This window comes from Hemiscyllium ocellatum (genome assembly GCF_020745735.1).
Source record: "Hemiscyllium ocellatum isolate sHemOce1 chromosome 27 unlocalized genomic scaffold, sHemOce1.pat.X.cur. SUPER_27_unloc_11, whole genome shotgun sequence".
NCBI classification, from domain to species: domain Eukaryota; kingdom Metazoa; phylum Chordata; class Chondrichthyes; order Orectolobiformes; family Hemiscylliidae; genus Hemiscyllium; species Hemiscyllium ocellatum.
This window is the reverse complement of record NW_026867478.1, coordinates 68,907-95,532: the sequence shown is the minus strand read 5'-3', so window position 1 is coordinate 95,532 and position 26,626 is coordinate 68,907. Positions and strand designations below refer to the sequence as shown.

The 26,626-nt window shown below is 46.8% G+C and overlaps 2 pseudogenes; one reads left to right on the top strand and one right to left on the bottom strand.

Annotated features, from left to right (window-relative positions):
- The window catches only part of LOC132807247 (zinc finger protein 721-like), a 145,380-nt pseudogene that overhangs the window by 73,615 nt on the left and 45,139 nt on the right, over positions 1-26,626 (top strand).
- On the bottom strand, positions 22,585-24,939 carry LOC132807253 (zinc finger protein 271-like; annotated as a pseudogene).

Here is a 26,626-nt window from a genome sequence, read left to right as displayed (position 1 = left end):
TTTCCTGCTCCCTTGGATGCTGCCCGACCTGCTGTGTATTTCCAGCACCACTCTGATCTTGATTGTAAGGGGTGAATGGCCGAGTGAAGTTGTTCCAACTATCTAGAAATAGTGTCACAGAGCACAGAAACATACCCTTCGGTCTATGCCGACCAGATATCCTGTGCCGACCAGATATCCTGAATTAATCCAGTGACCCATTTGCCAGTATTTGACCCCTTATCCCTCTGAATCTGTCCTATTCATATCCCCATCCAGATGCATTCTAAATATTATCACTGTACTAGCCTCCACCACTTCCTCTGGCTGACACGCACCACTGTCTGTGCAAAAAGATTACCACTCAGAAACCTTCCCCCTCTCACCCTAAACCCGCGCCCTCCAGTACTGGACTTGCCCCCCCAACCTGGGGAAAAGACATACAAAAGTTGAGCAGCCAGACAGAATGCAAAAGTAATGAAGTGTCGAACCACAGGGAAAAACAAATTGCGGCTCTACCCCTTTTTTACCTTTTGGCATTTGGACTCTTAAAATCTGACACGAACACCTGCATGCCCAGTGAGCATACTGCGCATGTTATCCGGTGTCAGTAACACAGTACGCATGCCCACTGGTGTCAGCAAAACTCTGGGGGATGTTCATCGCGTGCCAGCTGTTCCCCAAGTTTACACTCGGTCTTCCCGATGTAGAGAAGACCACAATTTACAAACACGTGGCAAATGCAGTATCTCAATGTGAAGTTATAGCCATTGCTGTGGGAAATAAAAGCAGAAAGGTGGTGTATTGTTTAAATGGTGATATATTGGGATGTGGAGAAAGTGAGGACTGCAGATGCTGGAGATTAGAGTCAAAGTGCGGTGCTGGAAAAAGGCAGTAGGTCAGGCAACATCCGAGGACCAGGAGAGTCGACATTTCGGTCCCGAGCATTCCATCAGGAATGATATGTGGATGTGCAAAGGGGCCTCAGCGTCCTTCTACACCAGTCACTGCCAGTTGTCAGACAGGTGCAGGTGAAGAGCCTTTGCCTGAAATGTCGATTTTCCTGTTCCTCAGATGCTGCCTGACCGGCTGTGCTTTTCCAGCACCACTCTAATCTAGACTCTGATTTCCAGCATCTGCAGTCCTCACTTTATCCTGGACAGGTGCAGCAAGCAATAGGCAAGGCAAGGGGTACATTAGCGAGAGGAATTGAGTTCAGAAGTGGGGATGTCTCCCTGTGTTAGGGGATCATTGAACATTATCCAAGGCTGAGTTCGTCTGATTTTTGAACACCAAAGAAGTGGGTGTTTCTGGGGGAAGGCAAGTAAATGATTTAACACCAGTATAGAGTCAGACACCAACAGAACCAGATCCTTTAGTCAAACTAGTCTAAGGCCGACTATATTCACAAACTAAACTAGTCCCACCTGCCTGCATTTGTCCCATATTCCTCTGAACCTTTCCTACTCATATACTTATTGAAATGTCTTTTAAACGTTGTTACTCAACCTGCGTCCACATTCATCCCACATACAAACCACTCTGTGTAAAAAGAAAAGTGCCCCTCCCCCCAGCCTTTTTAAAATCTTTCTCCTCTCACCTTCAAATTTGCTGCCTAATCTTGAAACCCCCACCTTAGGGAAAGGATACCCAGCGGTCACCTCATCTACCCCTCGTGATTTTATAAACCTCTGTCAGGTCACCTCTCAACCTCCTGTGATCCAGTGAACAAGTCCCAACCTATTCATCTCGATCGTTGTGAATCTGCCAACAATCTGATGGATGTTGGTGCAGGCTTGAAAGACCAAACAGTCTACTCCTGCTTCCGATGTGCTCTGTGTGTGTGTCCAGGACAGCAAGAGAACATAAGGCATCAGAGCAGAAATTGGACCATTCGAGGTTTGCTCTGCCATTCAATCATGGCTGATAGGTTCCTCAGCCACATGCTCCCACTTCATCTCCGTAACCCTCCATCACCTTGAGACTCAAGAACGTATCCATCTCAATCTTAAATATCCTCAGTGGCCTGGCCTGCACAGCCTTCTGTGGCAGTGAATTCCATATATTCACCACTCTCTGGCTGAAGTTTCTCCTTACCTCCATTCTGAAAGGTCTTCCCTTTACTCTGAGGCTGTGCCCACTGGTTCTAGTCCCTCCAACCAATGGAAACACCTTTCCAACTGCCACTCTGTCCAGGCTGTTCAGTATTCCTTGTTTCAATTAGGTCCCCCACCGAGTGTGGGCCTGTTAATCAGCATGAAGCAGACCCTTCAGGATGAGTTACAGCAGGGATTAGGGTCAGCAAACTGAGAATGGAGGGAGAGGGTGTGGGGTGGAGATTTTCAACTTCAAGGGAATAAGAGAGGAAAGAAAGTTCACTATGAATGAGAATTGATCAGGTGGGCTGATGGGCCAAGGAATAGCAGTTCAGTTTAGAGAAGTGTGTGGTTTGCATTTTGGTCAAGCAATCCAGGCAGGACTGACACAGTTAAGGGGGATGTTGCAGAACAAAGAGACCTTGGAGTGCAGGTTCCATAGTTCCTTGAAAGTGGAGTCACCGGTAGACAGGATAGTGAAGGAGGCATTTGGTATGCTTTCCTTTATTGGTCAGAGCAGAGAATACAGGAATTGGGAGGTCATGTAGTGGCTGTGTAGGACATTGGTTAGTCCACATTTGGAAGACTGCATTCATTTCTGGTCTCCCTGTTATAGGAAAGATGCTGTGAAACTTTGAAAGGGGTCGGAAAAGATTTATAAGGCTGCTGTCAGAGTTGGAGGGTTCAAGCTATAGGGAGAGGCTGAAATGGCTGGGGATATTTTCCCTAGAGCATTGGAGGCTGAGGGGTGACCTTACAGACATTCGTAAGGGGCATGGATAGGGTGAATATCCAAGGTCTTTTCCCCAGAGTCCAAAACTAGAAGGCATATGTTTGAGGTGAGGGGGAATTTTAAAAAGCATTTGGATGGGTACATGAAAAGGAAGGATTTCAAGGGATATGAGCCACATGCAGACAAATTGGAAGTAGATTAATTTAGGATATCTGTTTGGCCAAACAAGTTGGACCAAACAGTCTGTTTCCCTGCTGTATGACTCTAATCTTCTTCAGTGAAAGCAGAAGTGTGATTGTGAAGGCTGGAGTTTCAGAGCAGCTTTCAAAGATGTTTTGCCCTTAATGGGAGCAGAAGTTACAATGAAATCTTGCATTTGTGAGACAGCAACTAGTGAGTAGTACATCCGAGGTTTTTGTGGAAAGTGGGAATTCATTGCACTGTGGGGATGAAGCTTTACCCTATCCAGTCATTTCTGCTGGTGAATGAAACCAGGCTCAAGATTAGGAGGAGTAAATTTAGAACAGAGATGAGGAGGAACTGCTTTTCCTGGAGTGTAGTGAATCTTCGGAATTCTCTGCCCAAGGAAGCAGTAGAGGCAACTTTGTAAAGTATATTCAAGACACAGTTGGATGGGTTTTTGCAATGATAGGGGAACTAAGGGTAGTTGGGACAATGCAGGGAGGAGGAGCGGAGACAATGGATAGATCAGCCATGATCATAATGAATGGTGAAGCAGGCTGGACGGGCAAAATGGCCTATTCCTGCTTCTATTACTCCGAAACTATAACCCTGCATTTCCCATGGCTAACCCACCTACCATCCATGGACATTATGGCCAATCCAAATCAAGGCTGGTGAGTAATGCAGTGATGTAGGAAATGAACATCAGAGAACGATAGAAAGGGACAAGGGGAGTAAATGTACCAGCAATCAAAACTGGATTCTAAACATCACAAAAATTAAAATTAAAAATGGTGTGTCTGAATGTGTGCTGCATTGTGACAAAAGTGAAGGAATTAACTACACACATTGAAGTGAATGATTGTGATCTGACACTCCCTACAGAGACATGGCTTCAGAATGAGAAGGATTGGATCCTGAATACTGAGGGTGACCTCAAATGGGAAGCTAGGTAAAGGTGGAGGGTTGGCACTGCTATTGAAAGCACTGATCACAGGGTAGTCTGGTGTCACCTCGGATTTCAGGTCCTGATTTCTCTGTCCACTGTTGATCTCCCTGTTCCCTTCTAACCTTCTGGAACAATAAAGCATTCAGCCAATCAAGCCCCAACCCACAATCTCCCAGCCTGTCAACCATCCAGGCAGTGTAGTCACAGCAGGGAATCACACAAGAAAAATGAAACCAAATTTGAAATAAATAGGTAGGTGCTTGTGTTTAATGTTTGTTCATTAGGAAGTAAACCAGAAATAGGGCTCTCCCAGGATTCTTATACTGCCCTACTTGAGGAATTCTCTACCCCCTTATATCTAACTATTAGTACCCAGCTATGATTTACAACAATACTTACACCAACAGAAGTAAGGCATCTGTTCTCAAATAGGTAGAGACATACAGGATGGAAATAGACATTTTCTCTCTTTCATGCATGCACACGCCACACACTCTCTGTCTCACACACACACACACACTCACTCCCGTGGACTTGTTTGTGTATGTTTGCAGAATTATAATTGCAAAGTTGGGCTGAAATGTCACTTTTTGTTATCAGTGGGACTGGATGAGAGACCCTACCATTGCAGTGCACTGAGTGTGGAGCCTGATGCAGTTTTTTTGGCCTGGAAAGAGGAATTCAAGGTGGAGAGAGTCTCTACGTGCGTTTGTGTGTGGCTGAAGCTCCGGCCATGGAGAAACCAGAGGAATCCCGCCCCGCGGAGAAACTGTGGAAGTGTGGCGACTGCAAAAAAGGCTTCCGTTTCCAATCTGCCCTGGAGACTCATCGGCACAGCCACACTGGGGAGAGGCCATTCCCCTGCCCTGTCTGTGGGAAGGCCTTTACCCAGGCCTCCAACCTCCAGACCCACTGACGGGTCCACACCGGGGAGAGGCCCTTCAGCTGCCCCGAGTGTGGGAAGGCCTTCAGCCATTCCACCAACCTGCTGACCCACCGGCGGGTCCACACAGGGGAGAAGCCGTTCCCATGCCACGTGTGCGGGAAGGCATTCAGCAATTCCTCCCACCTGCTGAGGCACCAGCGGGTCCACATGGGGGAGAGGCCCTTCAGCTGCCCTGAGTGCGGGAAGGCCTTCACCCGCTCCTCCCACCTGCGGAGCCACCAGCGAGTTCATGTGCCATCGCAGGGGGATTGAAGGAATGATGGCTGAGTGCCGTTATCGACTGGAGTATCAGCCTGGTTCAGGGGACTCCCAGGTTCGAATCCCACTGCGACAGATGGTGGAATTGGAATTTGGTCAGAAATCTGGAGTTTAGAATCTAACGGTGAAACCATTGTCGGTGGGGTGGGGGTGGAAGAAGTCCCCGTTCTTTTTTAGGGAAAGAAACTGTCGTTGTGAGAGAGGATTCACTCAGTCGTCCCAGCTGCATCCTTTACGTGGTCTAGCCTACACATGACTCCAGATCCACAGCAGTATGATCGACTCTGCACTGCCCATCCAACTAACTTGGATACAGGATACAGGTTGAAAATGCTGAGTGAGGCAATACTTTCTCCGGGTTAAGGCTGTACCAAGGATCCAATTCCAAAGGGCAACTTGGTGACCAATAATGAAGAAAGTGAGGGGTTGGAGGGAGTGTGTGCAATTTGACTGTGAGCTGTTTTTTAAAACATTGCTACTTTTTCTACGCCTTTCTGCTGGGAGATTGTGAAGCTGTAACAATTTTGGGTCGCAATAAAGATTACCTGAACTTCCCACCGAGCTCAGACTCTCATTGAGAGCTTGGAATTGCAACATGTTTTTGTTTTAAAACTGCTCATTTCTTACAGGTGAAAGTGAGAACTGCTGATGCTGAAGATCAGAGTCAAGATTAGAGTGGTGCTGTCAATGCACAGCAGGTCAGGCAGCATCCAAGGAGCAGGAAAATCGATATTTTTCGGGCAATGTTGATTTTGCTCCTCAGATTGTTGTGTTCATTTCTGACAGCCTCCTGTACTATGTTTCCAATGTTGTGTATCAGTTGCAGCAGTGAATGAGTAGCCAGTATTGTTAGAAATTGTGAATTTTTCAGGAGTGCAGGTACTATATCATCCCATTGTCATTGTACAGTTTCCTGGCAGCACTGGGAAGTGGTGGCTGTGTCCACTGCAAACGATCTGGAGGTGCCGGTGTTGGACAGGGGTGGATAAAGTTAAAAATCACACAACACCAGGTTATCTTCCTTCTGGTTTATTTGGACGCACTGGCTTTCGGAGTGCTGCTCCTTCATCAGGTAGCTGTGGAGCAGAATCATAAGACACAGAATTTATAGCAAAAGCTGATGGTGTCATGCAACTGATGAGGTATTGAATAAATCTAGATTGCGGATTAGTCTTTCATCTTTTACCATGGGTTGCAGGTTTCAGTTCGTTAATATGTAAACCCCAGAACTACTTTGAATTCACCTTCGAAATGGTTTAAGGTTTTATAAAAATAGGTGGCATCTCAGCTCAGATCCTGCACAAAAGGTGTGAGGTTCGAGTCTGTATCCCAATCTTGAATCAGATTGGTTCTATTAACTAAAGTGGGAATTTATACAATATTACATGGACTATAAAATATTACATGCAGTTTGTATGCTTTTTGAACAAAATTGAATATATCTGCAAATATAATTCTGCAAATGCAATTTCACCCCATAGACTTATGTGAGACTGTGTATGCACGAGAGTGTGCGTGCATGTGAGTTTGTGCATGCATGCTAATGAAGTGTGTGTTTGGAGTATAAGCTTGTGAGACAGTGTGAGTGTTAGGGTGTGTGTGAGTGTCCGAGAGAGCGTGACAGATGAAGGCAAGGCGTTGCATTTTGCTAAAACAAGGAAGGGCAGAACTTGTCCAGTTAATGGTAGGGCCCTGCGTTGTATTGGAGAACATAGACATGGTGGGGGAGGGGTTCAGGTACATAAGGTTAAAAATCTCTCAACACTAGGTTATCGTCCAACTGGTTTATTTGGAAGCACGAGCTTTGAGTGCTGCTCCTTCATGGGATGTTTGTAGAACAGGATCATAAGACACAACCACCTGATGAAGGAGCAGCGCTCCAAAAGCTTATGTTTGCAAATGAGCCTGTTGGAGTATCACCTGGTGTGGTGTGAATTTTAACTTCGTACACCCCAGTCCAACACCAACATCTCCAAATCGGGGACATAGTTCTTTGAAAGTTGCATCATTGGTAGACAGGGTGGTGAAGGAGGCGTTTAGCACACTTTCCTTCATTGTTCACGCCGTTCAGTGCAGGAGTTGGGACATCACGTTGAGGTTGTACAGGATATTGGTGAGACCACGTGTAGAGTACTGAGTACACTTCTGGTCGCCCTATCAACGACCACAAGTTGATGGGTGACCTTATTTCGATTTATAAAGTCATGGGGCGTGTAGGAAAGGTAAATGTCACAGGGGGGAGAAAGGGTGCATCTCCCCTTTTTTACTTCTCTTGGCATTTGGACACTTCAATTCTGTCAGTAGCAGCATCACCAGAGAGCATACTGCGCATGCTCGCCGTTACGAGGATGAAACTGCGCATGCTCCTCGCAAAGCACGCGTCACGAAGTTCTTTTGGTGGACCAATGGGAAACCCTGGAGGACCGGAAGAATACCGGTCCTCCTGCCAATCAGAGCCTTCCTATTGTCTGAATGCAGAAGTTGGAACACGAGCTTCGGAAGCTGCTGCTCCTCTCTCTGAATGAAGATTGAGTTTGCTCCAGACTGTAACCTCCTTACTCCGTCACCCATCTGTGAGTACGGCACTCTCTTCTCAACTCCTTTTCCTTTTATTTCATTCTTGGATTCAATCTTTCACTTCCCTTTCCTTTCGGTTGCTGCAAATGAATGCACGGCGTGGATCGATTCGGGACAAGGTTTTTATAAACAGAGAGTGGTTCATGTATGGGATGAATGTCCAGAGGAAGTGGTGGATGCACGGACAGATACAACGTTTAACCGATACTTGGATAAGTACATGAATAGGGAAGGTGCGGGGGGATATGGGCCAAACACAGTTTGAGAACATACTCAGCGTGGAATATTTGGGCTGAAGAGTCCATTTCTGTGCTGTCTGACCGTAACTGTTCTGTTGTGGTCTTAAAACCATTTTCTTGCCTTCCACTTTAAACGTGGTTACTGTACCTGCTTCCAACACACAAATCACTCAAAAACCCACCTCAACCACACAACATAAATATCCACACTTTGTTGTTCAAAAATCAGAGCAACTCAGCCTTGAATATATTCAATAACCCCCGTAACTGCAGGAAGACATCCCCACTTCTAATCCCAGTTCATTTTGTGATTTATACCACTTGCCTTGCTGATTGCTTGCTGCACCTGTCTGACAACTGGCAGTGACTGGTGTAGAAAGACGCTGAGACCTCTTTGTACATCCACACATCATTCCTGACGAAGGGCTCGGGCCGGAAATGTTAGCTGTCCTGGTCCTCAGATGCTGCCTGTCCTGCTGTGCTTTTCCAACCCCAAACTTTTAGACTCTGATTCCAGCAGCTGCAGGTCTCATTTCTCTACGTTGGATGCTGTGGGTTAACCTTATAAATGTTTAAGGGGCATGGCGAGTCAATACCCCAGGTCTTTTCTCCAGGGTAGGAGAGTCCAGAACTAAAGTACTTGCTTTTAGGTGAGCGGGGAAAGGGACATGAGGGGCAACATGAGGGTAGTGCATGTGTGGAACTGCCAGAGGAAGTGGTGGAGGCTGCAACAAGTACAACATTTAAAACCCATCTTGATGGGTATGTGAATAGGAAGTGTTGAGAGGGATATGGGTCATATGTGGGCAAATGAGACAAGATTAGTTTAGGATATCTGGTCCGCACGGACGAGTTGGGCCAGAGGGTCTGTTTCTGTGCTGTAATACTGGAATTGTCTTTGGTGAATGCAGAAGTGTGGTTGGACTTTCAGAGCAGCTTTCCAAGATGTTTTGCTCTTACTGGGAACAAAATAAGTTACAATGAAGTCTTTCATTTGAGACAGCAACTGAGTGAGGGAATCCATCTGGGAGTTTGGTGGAAAGTAGGAATTCATTGCACTGTGGGGATGAAGCCCTACCCTATCCAGTCAAATCTGCTGGTGGATGAGACCAGGGAGTCGATTTTAGATTATATTAGATTACTTAGGCCCTTCACCCCAAAAAGACCTCACCAACCCTCTGAAGAGCAACCCACCCCCATTTACCCCTTCACCTGACACTACAGGCAATTTAGCATGGCCAATTCACCTAACCTGCACATCTTTGGACTGTGGGAGGAAACCAGAGCACCCGGAGGAAACCCACACACAGTTGCCCGAGGCAGGAATTGAACCCAGGTCTCTGGCGCTGTGAGGCAGCAGTGCTGCTCGCTGTGCCACGGTGCCATTTAGGACAGATGAGGAGGAATTGCTTTTGCTGGAGAGTAATCAATCTATGGAATTCTCTGCCCAAGGAAGCAGTAGAGGCATCTTCATTAAGTATATTCAAGACACAATTGGATGGATTTTCATGGTCAGGGAGTTAAGGATAGTTGGGGCAATGAATATATCAGCCATGATCAGCTCGGATTTCAGTTTCCCACAGAGTAAGATATTGGTCTGTTCTCTGCTCTGCTAGATTTCTGCTGAAGCCTTGACCCCCACCCCCACACCTTCTGGAACAATAAAACATTCAGTTATGCAAGACTCAAGCCACAATCCCCCAGCCTGTCAATCATCCAGACACAGAGTGTAGTCCTAGCTGGGAAACCAACAAAAGAAAAGAACAAAATTAAAAATCAATAAATGCTCATTCTCATGCTTAATGTTTGTTCATGAGGAAGTAAACCAGAAATAGGGCTCTCCCAGGATTCTTATCGTGCCCAACTTGAGGCATTCTCTCTCCCTAATATCTAACTATTCATACACAGCTATGGTTTACAATAATATTTACACCGACAGAAATAAAGCATCTGTTATCAAGTAGACATAGGGATATACAATACAAAATAGACTTTTCTCTGTCTTATTCACACACATACATCCATGAGGGTAAATTTGTATTTGCAGAGACATTCTATTTTTCTCAAAAATGCACAATATACAGGCTGTTCAATCCATGTAATATTTTGTAAATTCCACTTTGGAAATAGAACCAATCTGATTCAAGATTGTGATACAGACAGACCCTGATTTCACACCTTTAATGCATTGTCAGAGCTGAGATGTCACCTTTTCTTATTAAACTTTGAGTTATCTCAAGAAAATGTCTTTGAGGAAATTCTGGGATTTACAAATGAACGGTACGAGCAGCCCATACTAAAAGATGAAAGACTTAACAATCCAGGGTTTTTTGATATATCATTTCGGTGCACTGTAATGTTTTTCCATCCATTCTGTGCCTTATGATTTTATTCTCCACAATCACCTGATGAAGGAGCCACGCAGCGAGTGCTAGTCATAGAGATGTACAGCATGGAAACAGACCCTTTGGTCCAACCTGCCCATGCCGATCAGATATCCCAACCCAATCTCATCCCCCCTGGCAGCACCCAGCCCATATCCCTTCAAACCCTTCCTATTCATATACCCATCCAAATGCCTCTTAAACGTTGCAATTGTACCCACCTTCACCACTTCCTCTGGCAGCTCATTCCATACATGTACAACCCTCGACATGAAAAGTTGTCCCTTAGGCCCCCTTAAGTCTTTCCCTTCTCACCTTAAACCTATGCCTTCTAGTTTTCGACTCCCCCCACCCTGGGGAAAAAGGCCTAGGCTATTTGCCCTATCCACGCCCCTCATGATTTTATAAACCTCTCCACGGTCACCCCCCAGGATGCTCCAGGGTAAAATAAATGCCTCAGTTCCGCCCTCAGTCTGTGTAACTGGTTAAAGCTCCTTCCCATAGTCAGCTCCCTGGGACACATCAACTCATTCTGTGTAACCAGTTAAATCTCAGTTCACTGGTGGTTCCTTTCTGAGTGCTTCTCTGCTCACACTGATGTCCAGTACCTTTTGAAGCAGGTCGAATGGATTTCTCTTTCCAAATTCAACCCCCCCACCCCACCCCCCCAATGATATTGAGTGACCCTGTCAGATCTCGTTATGGAATTTGCAGATCCTCCCCTTCTGATACCGTGTTAACAAAGTTGAAACAAGTCATCACTTTCCATACCGAATAGAAATTCTGGTTTATATTGTATGTGTCTGTGGGTTTAAAGTACTAACCCAGTAACATACAAACGGTATTATTGATTTAAAATACACAGGAGACGTGAGGAAGGAGATGTCAGGACCTGGCACACTCTGAACCCTAACAGGGTGTTCCAAGTGGTAGTGAAAACATTTCAAAATGAAGTGGATGGCCAGAAACAGTCCATCTCATCCATGCTGACTAGATATCTGAAATTAATCTATCCTATTTACCAGCACTTGGCCCATATCCCTCTAAACCCTACCTATTCACATACCCATCCAGCTGCCCTTTAAAAGTTGTATTTGTGCCAGCCTCCACTTCCTCTCGCAGCTCATTGCACACACGCACCACCCTCTGAGTGACAAAGTACCAATCTATGCCTTCCTCATCCCCTGTTTGACCTGTACTGATACCTTCGGGGATCTCTGAACTTGGACAGTAAGGTCCCTTTGTTCCTGAGCACTCTGTAGTGATCTATTATTTATTGCTTACTTCCTTCCCTATTAAGATGAGGTGTTGTCCCTCCAATTTGATTCGTTGTGGCAATAGAGGAGGCCAAAGATGGTAATGTCAAAAAGGGGGTGGGAAGGGGAATTGAAATGGGTGGTGACTGGGAACTCTGGTCGGCTCTGTCGACCCAGATATGATGCTCAGTGGACCATTCCCCAAGTTTGAGGTCAATCTCTCCGATATAGAGAAGACCACAACTGGCAAATGCAGTTCCACAATATGAAGTTATAGCCTTTGCTGTGGCAAAAATGTAGAAAGGAGGTGCTTTGTTTAAATGGAGATGTAATTGGATGTGGAGAATGTGAGAACTGCAGATGCTGGAGATCAGGGGCAAAAGGTGTGGTCCTGGAAGAGCACGGTAGGTTAGGCAGCATCCGAGGAGCAGGACAGTTGACTTTTCGAGCACGAGCCCTTCATCAGGAATGATGTGTGAATGGACAAAGAGGTCTCAGTGTCCTTCTACACCAGTCACTGCCAGTTGTCAGACAGGAGCAGCAAGCAATGCGCAAGGCAAGTGGTATATTAGCAAGAGGAATTGAGTTCAGAAGTAGGGATGTCTTCCTGCAGTTATGGGATCATTGAATATATTCAAGGCTGAGTTCATCTGATTTATGAACAACAAAGAAGTGATGTTTGTGGGGGAAGGCAAGAACATGGTTTTAAGACCAGTACAGAACAGTTCCAGAGTCATACAGCACAGAAACAGACCCTTATGTCCAACTAGTCATAGAGATATACAGCATGGGAAACAGACCCTTTGGTCCAACTCGTCCATGCCGACCAGATATTCCATCCCAATCCAGTCCCATCTGCTAGCACCTGGCCCATATCCCTCCAAACTCTTCCCATTCATATACCTGTCCAAATGCCTTTTAAATCTTACAATTGTACCAGCCTCCATCACTTCCTCCTACAGCTCATTCCATACATGTATCACTCTCTGTATGAAAAGGTTGACCCCAAGATCTCTTTTGTTTCTTTCCCCCCCATCACCCTAAACCTATGCCCTCTTGTTCTGGACCCCCCCCCCCCGGCAGGGAAAAGATTTTGTCTATTTACCCTATCCATGCCCTTCATGATATTATAAACCTCTATAAGGTCACCCCTTAGTCTCCAACGCTCCAGGGAAAACAGCCCTAGTCTCCCTTTAGCTCAAATCCTCCAACCCTGGCAATTTCCTTGTAAATCTTTTCTGAACCCTTTCAAGTTTCACAACATCTTACTGATAGTAAGGAAACCAGAATTGCACACACTATGTTCCAAATGTGGCTGAACCAATGTCCTGAAGAAAGGCTCATGCCCGAAATATCAACTCTCCTGCTCCTTGGATGCTGCCTGACCTGCTGCGCTTTTCCAGCAACACATTTTCAGCTCTAACCAATGTCCTGTACAGCTACAACATAACTTCCCAAATCCTATACACAGAGAATTGGGAAAGTTTTCAAAACCTGCAAAAGACAACTGGGAAAGAATGGAGGGACAAACCGAACCTTTGAGGGTCAGCTTGGAGGCATCAAGGACTCGGGACAGGGGGTGGGGATGACCCCAGCTATGGGCCACGTGTGAGCAAATGGTTCCAGATTGATTTACGATATCTGGTCGGTACAGACGAGTTGGACTGAAGGGACTGTTTCTGTGCTGTATATCTCTATGACTCTGGCTTTCCACTAACGTTTGCCACGTCAGTATATTCAGTTTCTCTCTGGTGTCAGTGTTAAGACCTTGATGTCTCAGTTTGCTTCCCCTTCCCAGGGATGGTAACCATTTTGTGTCTGGTTGTTCCGAAAGAAGCTGCGTGGCAGCTTCATCCTGAATTGACCCACATTTTATTTGCTTCCCAAAATCAGACCTGCTCACTCTCAGCGTTCCCAGTGTTGGGAAAGATATTAACTTTCAGGTGGAGGTACCCAAAATTCAGAGAGATATCAGTCTTGGCGTTTTTGCTTCTCTGCCCCTGTAAGATCCTGAATCAGCACCTTCAGGAGAATTAGTTAGTGCGGAGTGAGAACAGAGTGGGGAGAGTGGGATGGTGCTTTCAATTTTGTGGAATAATAAAAGAAAAGAAAATTCCACAAAGTAGAATTGCTTGTTTAGAGTTTCTACCCTGGGACTGACAGTGGTGACTTTTGTAATCTATTTTTACAGCGTATTTGAAGATCTGATGGTGGAAGTTTCTCAATCAACAGATGAAGGGCTTATACCCGAAACATTGACCCTCCTGCTCCCCAGATGCTGTCTGACATCCCCGTGCTTTTCCAGTGCCACGTTTTTCGACTGACTCTCCAGCATTTGCAGTCCTCACTTCAACATCAATGTCTGACAGTCACTCAATCCACCAGGACCGCAACGATTTTTGACTGTGATTTCTGTGAGAGGGATCAAAGCTTTTTGGTTCCTATCTGAGTATGTTTTCAGCATCAGTGGGACTGGATGAGAGACCCCACTATTGCAGCACTGAGTGTGGAGCCTGAAAAAGTTATACGGCCTGGGAAGAGGAATTCACAGCGGGTAGGGGCTCTACACATGTTTGTGTGCAGCTGAAGCTTCGGGCATGGAGAAACCTGAGGAATCCCACCCTGCGGAGAAACGATGGAAGTGTGGCGACTGTGGGAAAGGCTTCCGTTTCCCATCTGCCCTGGAGACTCATCGGCGCAGTCACACCGGGGAGAGGCCATTCCCCTGCCCTGTCTGCAGGAAGGCCTTCAGACATTCCTCCCACCTGCTGGCCCACCAGCGGGACCACACGGGGGAATGGCCCTTCAGCTGTCCCGATTGTGGGAAGGCCTTCATGTTTTTCTCTGCCCTGTTGGCCCACCGGCGAATCCACACGGGGGAGAGGCCATTCAGCTGCCCTGAGTGTGGAAAGGGCTTCAACTATTCCTCCGACCTGCTGAGGCACCAACGGGTTCACTCAGGGGAGAGGCCCTTCAGCTGCCCCGAGTGCGGGAAGGCCTTCAGCAATTACTCCAACCTCCAGACCCACCAGCGTGTGCACACGGGGGAGAGGCCCTTCAGCTGCCCCGAGTGTAGGAAGGCCTTTACCCAGGTCTCCACCCTGCTGAGGCACCAGCAGATCCACACGGGGGAGAGGCCGTTCACCTGCCCTCGGTGCGGGAAAGGCTTCACCCGCTCCTCCCACTTGCAGAAGCACCAGCGAGTTCATGTGCCATCGCAGGGGAATTGAAGGAGTGACGGCCGAGTGCCATTATCGATTGGACAATCAACCCGGTTCCGGGGACTCCTGGGTTCGAATCCCCCCACGACAGATGGCAGAATTGGTATTCGGTCAGAAATGTGGAGTTCAGAATCTAACGATGAGACCATTTCAGGGAGGGGGTGGTTCGGGGGAGAAAGCCCCCATCTGTGATTCCCTCTCTCCCTTGTTAGGGAAGGGAACCGCCATTGTGGGAAAGGATTCACTCAGTCGTCCCAGCTGCATCCTTTACCCGGTCTGGCCTACACGTGACTCCAGACCCACAGCAGTCTGGTTGACTCTACACTGCCCTCCCCCCACTGGCAAAGGAGCGGGGAGAAACTTACTAGGAGTGAGGGAATGGGTTGAAATTGCTGAGTGAGGCAATACTTCCTCCGGGTGATGGCTGTACCAAGGATCCAATTACAAAGGGACAACCTGGTGCTGCCCAATAGTAAAGACAGTGGGGTGTGTGTGAAGTGTGTGGGCTTTGACCTTGAGCTGTTTAAAAAGCTGTTACTTTGTCTATGCCTTTTTGCAGGTGGGATCTGAAGCTGTCACAATAAAGGTTACCTGAACTTACCACTGGGAACAGACTCTCATTGAAAACTTTCAGCTCCAAGAGGTTTTTTGTTTAAAGCTGCTCCTTTCTTTCAGCCTCCTGCAGAGTTTCCAATGTTATGTATCAGATGGAGCGGTGAATGAGTAGCTAGTATCATTAGAAATTGTAAATCTTTCAGGTACTGTGTTGCTTCATGAGCATTGTAAAGTTTACTGGCAGCACCAGGAGGTGTGGGCTGTGGTCACTAGAAATGATATGGAGGTGTCGAGATTAGACTGGGTTGATAAAGTTAAAAAAATCTCACAATACCAGGTTATTGTCCAACAGGTTTATTTCGAAGCACTAGCTTTCTGAGTGCTGCCCCTTCATCAGGCAGCTGTGGACCAGCATCATAAGACACAGAACGTATCTCAAAAGATCAGTATCATGCAACTGATCGAATATATTGAACAAGCCTAGATTGCTGTCAAGTCTTTCATCTCTTAGAATGGGTGCAGGTTTTGGTTCATTAACGAGTAACTGCCAGAACATCTTTTAAGTCACATTCTTGAGACGACTTAAGGTTTTATAAAAAAGATAATATCTCAGCTCAGACAATGCATTTAAAGGTGTGAGATTTGAGTCTGTTAGTATTCCAATCTTGAATCAGACTGGTTCTATTTCCAAAGGAGGAATTCATAAAATATTACATGGATTGACTGCCTGGAAATTGTGTGCTTTTTGCACAAAATTGAATGTATCTGCAAATAAATTCTGCCAATACAAATTCACCCCAAAGAATTGTGTGTGCATGCATGTGAGTTTGTGTGTGAGAATGTGTACATGCTTGGTAAAATGTGACTGTGATGGAGAAAAGCCTGAGAGAGTATTGGGGGGAAAATGTGCATGTCTGAGGGGGGAGCATGTGTGAGAGAGGTATTAATACAAGCAAGGGGTTGCATTTTGCTAAAACAAGGAAGGGCAGCATTGTCCAGATAAGGTTAGGGCTCTGGCTCATGTTATAGAACAGACAGACGTGGGGGGGTGGTGTTCAGGTACATAGTTCTTTGGAAGTTGCATCACTGGTAGACAGGGCGGTTAAGGTGGCATTTCGCAACATTGCCTTCATTGTTCACACCATTGAGTATAGGGGTTGGGACATCATGTTGAGGTTGTACAGGATGTTGGTGAGGCCACTTTCAGAGTACTGAGTACAGTTCTGGTGGCCCTGTCATAGTATTCTTCCTATCAGAGAGGGTTTGGTAAAGAGTTACCAGGACGGTGCTAGGACTGGAGGGTTTGAGTTGTAAGGAGAGGCTGGGACTTTATTCACTGGAGCACAGGAGGTTGGGGGGTGACTTCATTGAGATTGATAAAATCATGAGGAGTGGAGGTAAGTGAATAGAAAATGGCATATTACTTGGAGGAGAGAGATTTAAAAGGAACCTGAGGAGCAACATTTGGAAAGTGGGTGGCTTTGTATGTGGAATGAACTTGCTGAGGATGTGGTAGATGTAGATACAATTACAACATTGAAACAGCATTTGGATGGGTTCATGAATAGAAAGGTTTAGAGGAATATGGGTGAAATACAGACAAATGGGACTGGTTTAGTTTGGAATCCTGGTCGGCATGGACGAATTGGACCGAACTATCTGTTTCTGTGCTGTCTACCTTTACTGAAACCAGTCGAATTCTGAAAGGGACTTGACAGAATAGATGCAGATAAAATGCCCCTTTGTCGGGATTCTATGACCCTCCCCACAATGTGGAAGTGGGCCATTCAGCCCCTCTATCTCACTCTGGCCTTCTGAACAGTATCCCACCCATACCCAACCCCTTATTTGTTATTTCCCATGACCAAGCCACCCAAAACTGTACATCCCTGGTCAATATGGGTAATTTAGCAACGCCAATTCTCCCTAACCTACACCTTCTCAAGAATGTAATTTAAATGCAGAGCTTTTCAAAGAAAAATGTCAATTTGACTCAACATTGGGACACAGACAGAATTCACACCTATTGTCTCTACTTATAAACAGGGCAACGTCTCTTCGAAATGTAGATTCATTTAGATATAACTGCGTCACTTTACATATTAAGATATCCCTTTGAATGTGCCACATCCCTTTGAAATGTAATCTCGTCCATTTACATCTCTGTATTTGCAGAAATAGCCCGTTAAAATGTCCATGTCCCTTTAAAATGCAGATTGCCCCCTTTAGATATGAGGCCGTTCCGTTAGATGTCGGAATATCTGTTTAAATGGAGCCGTGAGCTTTCCCAATGTAGACAGGGCTCCTCGAAACGTGGCAGTGTCCCCCCTGCAGCTGCAGAGCGAGACAGGAGAGTTTGTTTTTGTGAATGAGCAGTTGTAGCGCGAGGTGGCTGTTGCTTGGTGACGGTGAGGCTCCCCCGGCCCCGCCCATCCCCCGTGCAGACGTCACGCGGGGGTGAAGGCGGTTGGGAGGAGAAGTCGCTCGAGCGGGGAAGCGGCGGCCGTTAGGAAAATGGCGCCGTGCGGCCCGGGGCAGATCCCCGTCACTGGTCACCGCCGCCTTCCTGGCGCAGCTGCTGTGTCACGGCCACACCGGCCGGCTGTACAGCAGGCAGGAGCCGGTGACCATTCTGGAGGCGGATGGGGTTAAGGGCCTGCTTGGGAACTGGTCGGCCGCCTGGGTGGTGGAGTTCTACTGGTCGTGGGGCGGCCCCTGTGTCAACTATGGGGCCACCTGGAAGGTACTGGGCCCGGGAGGTGAAAGGTGAGGCAGGTTGTGGGGGGGACGGAGGGGAAGGAATGTGGGGCCTGTCCTGTCATAGTCACATTTTACACTCACTTTCCATCTGCTTTTACTGGCGCTTGTGCTGTTTACCCCTCACTGTTTTTTAATCCTTGTGCTGTTTACCCCTCACTGTTTTTTAATCCTTGTGCTGTTTACCCTTTGCTGTTACTTGTACAATTGCTGAGGGTAGTGTGTAAATACTAGTGAAGGATACTATGCACCAGCATGTATATGTTCCTCAGTTATTGAAGGGACAGGACCTGTTGAGAATGGTTAGTAAACCATGTGGTGTACTAAGCCTTGTTAACATGGATATAGTTTGTTATTTGTCAAAGTATACTTTTTATTATTTAGAGTCATAGAGTTGTACAGCTAGGAAACAGATCCTTTGGTCCAACCTGTCCATGCCGACTAGATATCCTAAATTAGTGTGAAGAGTGTAGTGCTGGAAAAGTACAGCAGGTCAGGCAGCATCCCAGGAGCAGCAGAATTGGTGTTTCGGGCATAAGCCCTTCATCAAGAATCAAAAGATTCTCCTGCTCCTCAGATGCTGCCTGACCTGCTGTGCTTTTCCAGCACAATGTTCTCCACTCTTATCTCCAGCATTTGCAGTCCTCACTTTCTCTGAGTTGATTTCAACTTCACTATGAAGTCTCTTCCAAGGATACCTACCTTAGAAGTAGTTCTCCTCTCTCTCTCTGTACCCCCCCCCCCAGTTCTCTTCTCTGCTCCTCAGATGCTGCCTGACCTGCTGTGCTTTTCCAGTACCCCACACTCGACTCTGATCTGCAGCCCTCACTTTCTTCTTGAGCTTATCCACCTCAATAGAGGTAGATTCATATCCAGTTATGACCTGTTCAATGCTGGTCCAGGCTCGAAAGACCAAATGGCCTACTCCTGCTCCCAATTCTCACTGTGTCCAGGACATCAACAGTGAAAATGGAGGGAGAGTGTGTGGGATGGGGATTCAGCTGAATTGGATGGGCCATGCTGAATTGCCCATAATGTCCAGGTTAGGTGGGTTAGCCATGGGAAATGCAGGATTATAGTTTCATAGTAGAAGAAGCAGGAGTTGGCCTGCTCCACCATTCACTAAGATGATGGCTGATATATCCATCGGTTCGGCTCCTCCTCACTACATTGTCGCAACTACCCTTAATTCCCTGACCAAAAAAAGGCCATCCACCTGTGTCTTGAATATGCTTAATGAAGCTGCCTCTCTTTCTTGGGCAGAGAATTCCATAGATTGACTACTCTCCGGGAAAAGCAGTTCCTCCTTATCTCTATCCTAAATCTACTCCCCCTCAACTTGAGGCCTGGTCTCATCCACCAGCAGAAATGACTGGATAGGGTAGGTCTTCATCCCCACAGTGCAATGAATTCCCACTTTCCACCAAACTCCCAGATGTACTCCCTCACTCAGTTGCTGTCTCACAAATGAAAGATTTCATTGTAACTTCTTTTGCTCTCAGTAAGGGCAAAACATCTTGGAAAGCTGCTCTGAAAGTCCAGTCTTCACAACCACACTTCTGCATCCACCGAAGACAATTCCAGTATTACAGCACAGAAACGGACCCTTCAGCCCAACTCGGTGCTGACCAGCTATCCTAAATTAAGTTTGTCTCGCTTGCCGACATTGGCCCACATCCCTCTAAACCCTTTCTGTTAGTGTACCCATCCAGATGCCTTTTAAATGTTGTACTTGTTTCAACCTCCACCACTTCCTCTGGCAGTTCCATACATGCACCACACTCTGTGAAAAGGTTTCCCCTCATGTCCCTTTCCCCGCTCACCTAAAAGCTAAGCCACTTTAGTTCTGGACTCTCCTACCTTGGAGAGTCAATACCCAAGGCCTTTTCCCCCACATCCCTTACAAACCTCTTATAAGGTTAGCCCTCAGCGTCCTTCTACACCAGTCACTGCCAGTTGTCAGACAGGTGCAGCAAGCAATCAGCAAGGCAAGTGGTATATTAGCAAGATGAACTGGGATTAGAAGTGAGGATGTCTTCATGCATTTAGGGGGTCATTAAATATATTCAAGGCTGAGTTCATATGATTTTTGAACAACAAAATGTGGATTTTTATGTTGTGTGGATAAGGTGTGTTTTGTAGTTTATGTGTTGGATGCAGGTACAGTAACCACATTTAAAGTGGAAGGCAAGAAAATGGTTTTAAGACCACGACAGAACAGTTACAGTCAGACAGCACAGAAACGGACCCTTCAGCCCAACTATTCCATGCTGACTATGTTCTCAAACTAAACTAGTGCCACTTGCCAGTGTTTGGCTCCTATCCCTCCGCATCGTGCCTATTCATGTACTTATCCACATGTCTTTTAACCGTTGCATCTGTACGTGCATCCACCACTTCCTCTGGACATTCATTCCATACATGAACCACTGTCTGGATATGGAAACCTTTTCCCGATTCTGCCCACTCCGTGGATGCATTTCCCTTTCCTTTCGGTTGTTGCAAGTCAAAAATTGAAGCCCAGAACGAAAAAAGGAGTTGAGAGGAGAGTGCTGTACTCACAGATGGTTGTAGTCTGCAGCAAACTCAGTCTTCATTGAGAGAGAGGAGCAGCAACAGCAGGTTCCGAAGCTTGTATTCCAACTTCTGCATTCAGACAATAGGAAGGCTCTGTTGGTGGAGGACCAGTCACTTTCCGGTCCTCCAAGGCTCCTGACTGGCCCACCAAAAGAAAGTCCTGATGCGTGCCTTCCTTGCAGCCAGGAGCATGCGCATTTTCTTCCTGACACCGGCAGTATGCGCTCTGGCGACGCTGACAGAATTTAAGTGTCCAAATGCCAAGTGAAGTAAAAATAGAAGAGATTCACAATTTTTTTCCCCCGGTGATATTTATCTTTCCAACACGCCTCATGATTTTATAATTCGAAATAAGGTCACCTGTCAACCTATGGTCGTCAATAAGGCGACCAGAACTGTACTCCGTGCTCTAACCGTGGCTTCACCAATATTGCAAACCTCGCAAAAATCCTGGACAGCTTCAACATGATGTCCCAATTCTTACACTGAACGGCTTTAACAATGAAAGCAAGTGTGCTAAATGCCTCGTTCACCACCCTGTCTACCAATGCCGCAATTTTCAAAGAATTATGTACCTGATTTGGAGATGCTGGTGTTGGACTGAGGTGTACAAAGTTAAAATTCACGCAACACCAGGTGATACTCCCAACAGGCTCATTTGCGAGCGCTGCTCCTTCATCAGCTGGTTGTGTCTTATGATCCTGCTCCACAAACACCCAATGAAGAAGGTCGTGCTTCCAATCTGATGATGTGTGAATTTTAACTTTATGTACCTGAACTCTTCCACCCCACCCCATGTCTCTCTGTTCTACAAGACGACGCAGGGCGCTACCATTAACTGTACAAGTCCTGTCCGTCCTTGTTTTAGTAAAATGCAACTCCTTGCCTTCATCTGTTACTCTCTCAGACACATCTAATACTCACACCGTCTCACAGGCTTATACTCCATCAAACACACACTTCATTAACATGCATGCATAAACTCGCATGCACTCACAAGTCTATGGAGTGAATTTGCATTTGCAGAATTATATTTGCAGATATATTCAATTTTGCTCAAAAAGCACACAAACTGCAATATTTTATGAATTCTTACTTTGGTTAATAGAACCAGTCTGATTCAAGATTGGGATATAGACTCGAATCTCACACCTTTTTTGCAGTATCTGAGCTGAGATGTTACCTATTTTCATAAAACCTTAAACCATCTCGAAGGTGAATTAAAAATAGTTCAGGGGTATACATATTAACGAACTGAAACCTGCAACCCATGGTAAAAGATGAAAGACTAATCCACAATCTAGATTTGTACAATGTATCCTATCAGTTGTATGACACTGAGCTTTTGCTCTAAATTCTGTGCCTTATGATCCTGCTTCACAGCTACCTGTGGAAGGAGCAACATTCTGAAACCTAGTGCTTCCAAATAAACCTGTTGGACTTTAACCTGGTGTTGTGTGATTTTTAACTTTATCCACCCTCATGGACACAGCCCAAACCTCCTAGCGCTGCCAGGAAACTGTACAATGCCGATGACATGATGTCGTACCTGCACTCCTGAAAAATTTACAATTTCCAACAATACTGGCTACTCATTCACTGCTGCAACCGATACACAACATTGGAAACATAGTACAGGAGGTTATAAGAAATGAGCACAGCGGGTCAGGCAGCAACCGAGGAGCAGGAACATCAACGTTGCCCGAAATGTCAATTTTTCCTGTTCCTCGGATGCTGCCTGACCTGCTGTGCTTTGCCAGCACCACTCTAATCTCCAGCATCTGCAGTTCTCACTTCCACTTGTAAGAAATGAGCAGTTTTAAAACCAAAACCTATTGCAGTTCAAAGCTCTCAATGAGAGTCTGAGCTCGGTGGGAAGTTCAGGTAATCTTTATTGTGACCCAACTTTGTTACAGCTTCAGAAGCTCCCAGCAGAAAGGCGTAGCAAAAGTAGCATTTTTTAAAAAATCAGCTCAAGGTCAAAGTGCACACACCCTCTCCAACCCCTCACTTTCTTCATTATTGCTCACCACCAAGTTGTCCCTTTGTAATTGGATCCTTGGTACAGCCTTAACCCGGAGGAAGTATTGCCTCACTCAGCAATTTCAACTCATACCCTGTCTCCAAGTAAGTTGGACGGGCAGTGTAGAGTCATCCACACTGCTGTGGGTCTGGAGTTACGTGTAGGCCAGACTGGGTAAAGGATGCAGCTGGGACGACTGAGTGAATCCTCTCCCACAATGACAGTTTCCTTCCCTAAAAAGGGACTGAGTGAATCAGATGGGGGGTTTCTTCCACCCCCAGCCCACCGTCAATGGTTTAATCGTTAGATTCTAACCTCCAGATTTCGGACCAAATTCCAATTCCACCATCTGTCGCGGTGGGAATCGAACCCGGGAGCCCTGGCATTGGGTTGATAGTTCAGTCGGTAATGACGACCGTTAGTCCTTCAATCCCCCTGCAATGGCCCATGAACTCGCAGGTGGGAGGAGCAAGTGAAGGCCTTCCCACACTCTGGACAGCTGAAGGGCCTCTTCCCCCATGTGGACCCGCTGGTGGGTCAGCAGGTCGGAGGAATTGCTGAAGGCCTTCCCGCATTCAGGGCAGCTGAAGGGCTTCTCCTCCGTGTGGACCCGCTGGTGCCTCAGCAAGGCAGAGGAATCACTGAAGGCCTTCCTGCACTTGGAGCAGCTGAAGGGCTTCTCTCCTGTGTGGATCTGCCGGTGGGTTAGCAAGTTGGAGGCTTGGGTAAAGGCCTTGCCGCACTGGGAGCAGCTGAAGGGCCTGTCCCCCGTGTGGGCCCGCTGGTGGGTCAGCAGAGCAGAGGAATGGCTGAAGGCCTTCTCGCACTCAGGGCAGCTGAACGGCCTCTTCCCCCGTGTGGACTCGCCGATGGGTCAGCAGGTTGGAAGCCTTGGTAAAGGCCTTCTCGCACTCAGGGCAGCTGTAGGGCTTCTCCCCCGTATGGACCTGCTGGTGGGTCAGCAGGGTGGAGGCCTTGGTAAAGGCTTTCCCGCACTCAGGGCAGCTGAAGGGCCTCTCCCCTGTGTGGACCCGCTGGTGGGTCAGCAGGTTGGAGGAATTGATGAAGGCCTTCCCACACTCGGGACATACGAACGGCCTCTCTCCCGTGTGGATCCGCTGGTGGGTTAGCAAGTTGGAGGCCTGGGTGAAGGCCTTCCGCACTGAGGGCAGCTGAAGGGCCTCTCCCCTGTGTGGACCCGCTGGTGGGTCTGCAGAGGAATGGCTGAAGGCCTTCTCGCACTTTGGGCAGCTGAAAGGCCTCTCCCTTGTGTGGATCCGCCGGTGGGTCAGTAGGTTGGAGGCCTGGGTGAAGGCCTTCCCGCACTCAGAGCAGCTGAAGGGCCTCTCCCCTGTGTGGACCCGCCGGTGGGTCTGCAGGGTGGAGGCCTGGGTAAAGGCCTTTCCACACTCTGGGCAGCTGAAGAGCGTCACCCCTGTGTGGATCCGCCGATGGGTCAGCAGGTTGGAGGTCTTGGTAAAGGCCTTCCCACATTCAGGGCAGCTGAAGGGCCTCTCCCCTGTGTGGACCCGCTGGTGGGTTAGCAGGTTGGAGGAATTGATGAAGGCCTTCCCACACTCGGGACAGGAGAACGGCCTCTCCCCCGTGTGGATCCGCTGGTGGGTCAGCAGGTCGGAGGAACTGACAAAGGCCTTCCGACACTCGGGGCAGGAGAATGGCCTCTCCCCGGTGTGACTGCGCCAATGAATCTCCAGGGCAGACGGGACACAGAAGCCTTTCCCACAGTCATCACACTTCCACCGTTTCTCCACGGGATGGGATTCCTCAGGTTTCTCCATGGCCGAACCTTCAGCCGCATACAAACATGTGTACAGCCCCTCCTGGGCGTGAATTCCTCTTTCCGGGCTGGATAACTGTTTCAGGCTCCACTCTCCGTGTCCTGCAATAGTAGGGTCTCTCAGCCAGTCCCACTGATGCTGAAAACGTACTCAAACAGGAACCACAAAGCTTTGCTCCTTCTCACAGAATCATAGTTGAAAACAGTTGCGATCCCGATGGATTGAGTGACTGTCAGACATTGACGTCAAAGTGAAGACTGCAGACGCTGGAGAGTCAGAGTCAAAAAGTGCAGCGCTGGTAAAGCACAGCAGATCAGGCAGCATCCGAGTAGGAGTAGGAGAGTCGACGTTTCAGGTAGAAGGCCTTCATCTGTTGATTTTGAAACTTCTGTCTTCAGATGTTCAAATACTCTGTAAAAAGAGATTACAAAAGTCATCACTGTCAGTCCAGTGTGGGAATTCTGAATAAGCAATTCTGCTTTCTGTGGAACATTCTTTTCTTTTCACAATTCACAATTCCACAAAATTGAAAGCACCATCCCACTCTCTCTTCCCCTCTGTTCTCATTCCACTCTAATACTCCTCGAAGTCGCTGGTTCAGGATCTCACAGGGGCAGAAAAGCAAAAACATTAAGACCGACATCTCTCTGAATTTTGGATAACTCCACCTGAAAGTTAATATCTTTCACAACATTGGGATACTGCTGAGAGTGAGCAGGTCTGATTTTGGGAAGCATAAATAAAAGTTTGTGACAATCCCTTCTCTGGAAGCAGGCCACTCGGCCCAAATATTCCACACTCCCTCCGAAGGGTAACCCGGCCACACCCATTCCTTACTCCTATTGCTCAACATTTACCCCCAGATTAATGTGCCTAACCTGCACGTCCCTGGGCACTATGTAATTTAGCACAGTCAATCCATTCTAACCTGGACAAAGTTAAAAATCACACAACACCGGGTTATAGTTCAACAGGTTTATTTGGAAGCACTCGCTTTCAGAGTGCTGATCCTTCATCAGGTGACTGTGGATGAATAAGATCATAAGGGCGGCACGGTGGCTAGCACTGCTGCCTCACAGCCCGAGAGACCCGGATTCAATTCCTGTCTCAGGCAACTGTATGTGGAGTTTGAATTCTCCCCGTGTCTGTGTGGGCACCCTCCAGGTGTTCCAGTTTTCTCCCACAGTCCAAAGATTTGCAGACCAGGTGAATTGGCTATGCTAAACTGCCTGTAGTGTTAGGGGAATGGGTCTGGGTGGGTTGCTCTTCGAAAGGTCGGTGTGGACTTGTTGGGCTGAAGGGCCTGTTTCCACACAAAGTAATCTAATCTAAGACACAGAACTTAGAGGAAAACATTATAGTTTCCTGCCACTGAAATGATGTATTGAACAAACCTGGATTATTAAGTCTTTCATCTTTTAGAATGGGTTGCAGTTATTACCATGTAAATCCCAGAAATTCTTGTAGGTCACTTTCTCAAGATAACTGAAGATTTTATAGCAAAATGTGACATCTCAGCTCAGCCAATGCATTAAAGGTGTGAGGTCAGAGTCTGTCTGTGTTCCAATCTTGGGTCAGACTGGTTCTATTTCCAAAGCAGAATTTACAAACTATTACATGGATTGATTGCCTGCAGATTGTGCATTTTCTGAGCAAAATAGAATGTGTCTGCATTTATCATTCTCCAAGTTCAAATTCACCCCCATGGACTTATAAGTGTGTATGTGCATGAGAGGGAAAAAAAGTCTATTTCTGTGCTGTATATTTCTGTGCCTGTTTGATAACAGTCATGATTTGGAGATGCTGGTGTTGGACTCGGGTGTACAAAGTTAAAAATCACACAACACCAGGTTATAGTCCAACAGGTTTAATTGGAAGCACACTAGTTTTCGGAGCGACGTTCCTTCATCAGGTGATAGTGGAGGGCTCAATCCTAGCACACAGAATTTATAGCAAAAATTTACAGTGTGATGTAACTGAAATTATACATTGAAAAATTGATTGTCTGTTAAGCCTTTTATCTGTTTGAATACAGTGATAGTTTCACTTCTTTCATGTGTAAATCACAAAACCTTTTTTTTAAAAAAAAGTTGC